The sequence below is a fragment of the Corvus brachyrhynchos genome, unplaced genomic scaffold (genome assembly GCF_000691975.1).
Source record: "Corvus brachyrhynchos isolate BGI_N302 unplaced genomic scaffold, ASM69197v1 scaffold34, whole genome shotgun sequence".
Classification (NCBI taxonomy): domain Eukaryota; kingdom Metazoa; phylum Chordata; class Aves; order Passeriformes; family Corvidae; genus Corvus; species Corvus brachyrhynchos.
The window spans coordinates 339814-345325 of record NW_008238126.1 but is presented as its reverse complement, the minus strand read 5'-3'; positions in this window follow the sequence as shown (position 1 = coordinate 345325).

Below are 5512 nucleotides of genomic sequence, written 5' to 3'. Positions count from 1 at the left end.
AGAGCTACTGTGCAGTAGTCAAAAGAGTTTTGTACCTTTCCTCCCCTTTGGAAAAGAGGATATGGCATTATCAAGGAAGAATATTCATATTTTGCCAATGAGCAAGTAGACCAAATCAGTAGAGCGTCAGGCAACGTTGCTCATGCTTTTGGGAAGGTGGTGTCATGAATTTGAATTGCTGCAGGGCTTTAATATTTTGCAGTTTCCATATTTCTTAATCATACTCTGCTCCCAGGTGATGGACAGTTCGGATCTATAAGCCGCTATGATACAGAATGCTTTTGTTTCATTTTATTAAAAAAGCACAATTTAATATTTTATCAGTTGTACTTCTTAAGAAGCACTTCTGCTGCTTCAGTTAGGGAGCACATGATGCCAAGTGAAGCATTTGTAATCTCTTGAGTTTTCCAAGCATTAGGAATTGGGCAGGGCGGGGGGAGGCTGCAGTCTGGAGCTGAAGGGAGGGAACTGGCTCACTTTCCAAGGAATCTTGGCCTTGGGGCCTTTAAGCTCCATAGCTGAGCCCTACTGCAGGTGGTTTCTGATTTGCTTGTGGCTACAAATTGTAGTAGCAGGCAGATTAAAGATCAAAATGTGAAAGGATGAAAATGGCCAAAGATGTGGCATTTGTTGGAGGAATTTTCAAAAAGTTACAGGCTGATAGAAAAATTATACTGTTAAAGGATGGATAAAACCAGAGATAAAAATGAGTTTTTAAAAAAATAGTAAAAAGTTGAATTACAGATAAGAAGGAATTAGAAATAGCAACATTTGCTACTGAGCTGTGGATCTGAGAGCTGTCCTGGAGGAGCTTGACAAAAAGTGATCCCTTAAATGGGGAGAATAAATAGTTGTGTGTTTCTGAGCATAATTAAGTCCTTCCATAAATATACTCAACAGAGCATTTGATTTTAAAGCTTTCCTCCAGATACATAACTTGGGAGCAGTTTATCCTTGCTTTTTTGGAGAAGTCCTAGCAGTGGTTACAGTTTAGAAGTAGTGATGTTGATATCTATATACGAAATATTTAGATGAAAGTCACTAGAAAGTGAGAAGTATCTACTGACAGGAAATCCCAAAGCTTCCTGAATTTGTGTGGCAGATAACTTGTTGATCCTAAATCCAAAGTACCCTGAATCTGTGCCTTTCTAGGTGGAAGAAGGACTTTCCAAGTAGCATTAAAAGGATGATGCTTTGCTTAAATGAGCACAGCTTATCAAAGGTGGGCCAGGCTTGGGAACTCCACAGCTGGTGATTTCTTGGCCACAAATAGATTTATTGGTTAGGAGAAGGAAAATGCAAGGGTTCAACCAAGACCACAGGGAAGAGGGTACTCATCCTTGGCTGCTGCCCTGATCCTGAGAAGGGGTTCAAATGTGTCACTCAGTGCAAGGGTTAGGAGGGAGTAGGATGTTTAAGCCTGAGCTTCCCTAGGTCAGAACCATTTTGTGTGGGGCCAGAGCACAGAGCCATGATGGGGCCAGCAGATGAGTGTGGTAGGAAAGCTTCCTGCAAGAAGGACTTGTCCATAAGAAGGACATGGAACTGTTGGAGCAGGTTCGGAGAAGGGCCAGGAGTTGACGAGGAGGACTGGAGCACCTCCCCTGTGGAGACAGGCTGGGAAAGTTGTGGCTGTTCAACTGGAGAAGGGAAGGTGGTGTGGAGACCTCAGAGCACCTTCCAGTGTCTGAAGGGGCTGCAGGGAAGCTGGAGAGGAACTGTGTTGCCAGGAACTGTAGTGATGACAAGGGGTAGTGGGTGTAAATTAAAAGGGGGGAAATGCAGCTTAGAATTAGGACGAAATTCTTCCCTGTGAGGGTGGTGAGGCTCTGGCACAGGATGCCCAGAAAAGCTGTGAATGCCCCATCCCTGGCAGTGTTCAAGGCCAGGTTGGATAAAGGCCTTGAGGTTCCTGGTCTGACAGGGGGGTGTCCCTGCCCATGGCTGGGTGTTGGGACTAAATGAGCTCTAAAGTCTGTTTTAACCTCTTAACAAATACGATTCTGTGATCTTCCATGGCTGCTTTAGCCAGTGTGGGAAGAGGCAAAGGAATCGCTCCAGCTAAGAGTGCATGGAGGAAAGGCTGATGAATGTGAGGATTTACCTCGAGGACGGGTCAAAAGCCAACCAGTGCTGCCTGTTGCCATTGTGCTGGTGCTGAGAGTGGAGGAAGGAGGCGTGCAGGTGATGCCCAGACAAGTTCAAGTGGAAAAGGAAGCTGAAGCTCAACCCCGGGCAAGCTCAGTGTGGGGCTGCTGCCCGAGGGCCCCATGGAGGAGGGCACAGGGTGCCAGGGACAAGGCTGCCAGCAAGGCAACAGTGTGGGCATGGGAAGGGCACAGGACAGCCTTATTCCAGGATCCTCCAAAAAGGGGGGAGAGCAGGACATTTGGGAGAGGTGGAACGTGACATTTTCTTTGCGGTGCCAGACACTCCCAAGCAAAGCTGAAAATGGAGGAGAGGGAGAGCAGCTGCTGGGCAGAGCCCCCGTGGTGACAGGGTACGTGGGGAGGGGGTGCAGCATGGCTGTGTGTCTGGGTTAGGAACACAGGGACTGTCCCTGAGCCCCACAGGATCCGTCCCTTGTCACCACAGGTGGGAAGAACTGTGCTGTCAGCTGCTGTGCCCAGGAGGAGCAGTGCTGGCCTCTCCCACTGCAGTAAGGGAAGGGAGAAGGGATGAGCTGTAGAGGTGAGGGGTCAGGTGCATATATCCTTATTTACTTTGGGAAGCAATAAAAACATACTGAAGGGTTGGAAGATGGGAAGAGGCACCTCACAGTGACAGCAGCAGGCAGGGCTCAGCTCCCAGCCTCACTAGGGCAGCAGTGTTGGTGTTTTACAGGTCACTGCCAGTTCCAGCTGCCAGGGGCCTTGTTAAAGGGTTAAAATGCCATTGCTGCTGCCCCTGCCTGGGGAACAGTGGGGCCGTGGGCACACATAGCAGTCGGGATGCTTGTGGAGCTGGGATGGAAATGGGTTTATCGTTGGAGCCCTCTGCCTCCCTTCTGTCCTTCCCCTGAGCTCCTGACAGGCAGTGGGTATTCTCCCACAGAAGGCAGCACACTCCCCTTTCTATTAGAATGGAGGACTGCTCTCAAATAATACATCCCACTTTTTTTTTTTTTTTTTTTTTTTTTTTTTTTTTTTTTTTTTTTCCCCTTTTTTTTTTTTTTTTTTTTTTTTTTTTTTTTTTTTTTTTTTTTTGTCTCACAGACGGTATTTTCAAGCTGTAGGACAGAGCAATTTAAAAGTAGCAAAATCCCAGGCAAGGGTTAATGGATGGGCTAATGGTTAAACAAATGGACTAAAGACCTGACTGCTTTTAATTCATGGAGCTGGAAGATTCTTGAAGGAGTCACACCCACACAACTCAGCCACTGCCAGAGTCCATGGGAGTATTGAAACGTGGCATGAGAGAGTTGGCTCCAAGTACATGCAAAAACTTAAAATCCTTGAAAGGGTCAGGAAGGGACACCAACTGAGAGAAGAAGAAGCCTAAGATGTGTGCAGTGACGTGGCTGGGCTATCATTTCAGCCTTGTGGGCACAGAGAAAATGATCAGGAATAAAGAAAGTTTTCAGCCCTTTCCTCCTCTGTACTTTTCAGTACCAAATCAGTGGGAAACTGAGTAGTCCTTTGAGGAAACTGGGCTTTTCTCGTGGCAGTGGTCAGTCAGCTGGTCAGTCAGCTGTAGCTGTCAGTGCCATATGCTGAGTGCAACATGCAGTTCATGTCCTGGATGCTGCTGGAGCTTTAATCTGTTCAATTTTTGCATATGTAAAATTTAGGGGTTTGGAATTGGTTTTTTCCCCAAAAAAACCAACTTGTGGACTGTCCCACAGGCTGACCTTCACAACAGTAATTTGAAGGACTTTTGTGGCACCTGGAGAAGGCTGAGAGGTGGGCAGTGGGTGCAAAGAGGGTTTGGTCACCTGTCTGCAATCAAGGTTCAGGTGGGTGCAAAAATGACCTATTTAAGAAACAAAGTGGGCCTCAGGTAGAAGTGAGCACTGGCTACTGGAGGATAAGTGGATTTTTTCACACCCTCATTTGAGCTGTGAAAAAATCCAAGAACAACTAGGAGCCAGTCCCAGTAGCCACAGGTTTGGAGTTTTCTGGGGGAGAGCAGGGGGGAGTCTGGAGGGCATTTTAAGAGTAGTAGCACTGGGCAGGGTATCCAGTGCAATGTGATAAGAGCATCTGCTGTAGCTCCAGTAGTCGATGACCTCCTTAAAGGTCAAAAGTCTTCATAGCTGGAGATCTGGAAATGTATACCAGAGGCTCAGGAACTGCTGGCAGGCTCAGGATGGACTTAGGGCTCTGTATTTATGTGCAGGACTTTGTCTTCTTGAGATGCCCGTGTTATCTCTGCTGTTAAGTGCTGATTTAGGGATGTATCAATTGCAAACAGAGCAGCTCTCTCAGCTCCCGTGTTGGGCACCAGGAGGAAGGAGGAGCAAGGGGGAGCTGGCTCAGCTGGCACAGGAGAGCAAATTCTTCCAGCACAGCAGCTGCTCGAGTCCCCTGGACTGTGTGAACCTTTTGGGAGCACAGCAGCTCCTCACAGCTTTCCTTGAGTCCTGTTGGAGGAGAGGCCAGGGCAGGGCTGGGTGCTCACCCACATCCCCTGGGGAGGGCAGACAGCAGGAGCTGGGGATGTGTTGGAGGGGTTTTATGGCTGCTGCTCCTTAATACTTTGCCCATTTTTTTCCTCCTGATGCTTCCCAGGCTGGTGCAACCCTGGAAGCCTGGTGAGAGCACCCAGGAAAGTTTGTTTTCAGGTGGCAAAGTGACTGTAATGATGCTGGAGGAGGCAGAAGTGCCTAGGCAGCCCAGGGATGCTGATAGGGAGCCATCAGATAAGGGTGATACCGGATACCTGGCGGGGAGATTTAAAAATAAAAAATTGGTTTCAGTGACAGGTTGATGGGGTATAATGTCACTGAGAAGTAGCAGTGTGGGCTCAGCCCAGGGTGCCCCATGGCACATGTTTTGCATCAAAATACTGAGCTTTGGCCAAGAACCAGCCCACAACTGATCACGGGCAGATGGACATCTTAGGAGAAAAATACCTCAGCTGTGCATGGATTAGGTTTCCTTCACCATTATCCCTTCCTGCACTCAAATGCAATGAGATTTTGGTATTCCTGAACATGGATGAGGGGAATTGCTGCGTCTGTGTGCACTGAACCGTGTGGTTTTGATGCCATGAAGATTTTTTGCCTTTTCTTTTATACCCGTTATACCTTTTTACAACTTCTGTATTCCTAGTGCTTTTTGCCTACATTCTTGGACTTGTTTGTTCAGCTAGGAGACTCAACATTTTAGAAGCTTCGTAGCCAGGGATCAGTGTGCCCCAGACCCCAAGGTCCTCTCCAGAACACATTCTGTAAACCAAGATAGAACCATCCAGGGGAAGGTTCCTTGGGGAGGGGAGCTCACTTGAGCCTCTCATTGGGGAATCTTTGATAGATATGCTAATTAGTAAAACCTATAATGTTATACCCGAT